The sequence below is a fragment of the Nerophis ophidion genome, unplaced genomic scaffold, assembly GCF_033978795.1.
Source record: "Nerophis ophidion isolate RoL-2023_Sa unplaced genomic scaffold, RoL_Noph_v1.0 HiC_scaffold_78, whole genome shotgun sequence".
Classification (NCBI taxonomy): domain Eukaryota; kingdom Metazoa; phylum Chordata; class Actinopteri; order Syngnathiformes; family Syngnathidae; genus Nerophis; species Nerophis ophidion.
The window spans coordinates 77,501-77,807 of record NW_026907000.1 but is presented as its reverse complement, the minus strand read 5'-3'; positions in this window follow the sequence as shown (position 1 = coordinate 77,807).

The window sequence follows — 307 nt, the reverse complement described above, 5'->3', positions numbered from 1 at the left end:
ATAGAGGGACCTATTTGGAATTCCCCACCCGGGTGGAGATCCACGGCAAGCCGGCTTTCCTAAAGGGACAGGCACATGGACACTATTCGCAGCTTCTTTTTTTTTTTTTGGCACTGACTTCCAGCTAAGGGTGCAGCGGCGGCGGAAGTCCACCGGAGGGCTCCAAATCCCCGCTTTCCTTTTCAGGCTTAAAGTTGCCTTTCCCTCTTTAGAGCCTTGGGCAAATGTACAGCTATATTTTGTGCTGACTTCCAGCAAATAGAGGGACCTATTTTGAATTCCCTACCCGGGTGTAGATCCACGGCAA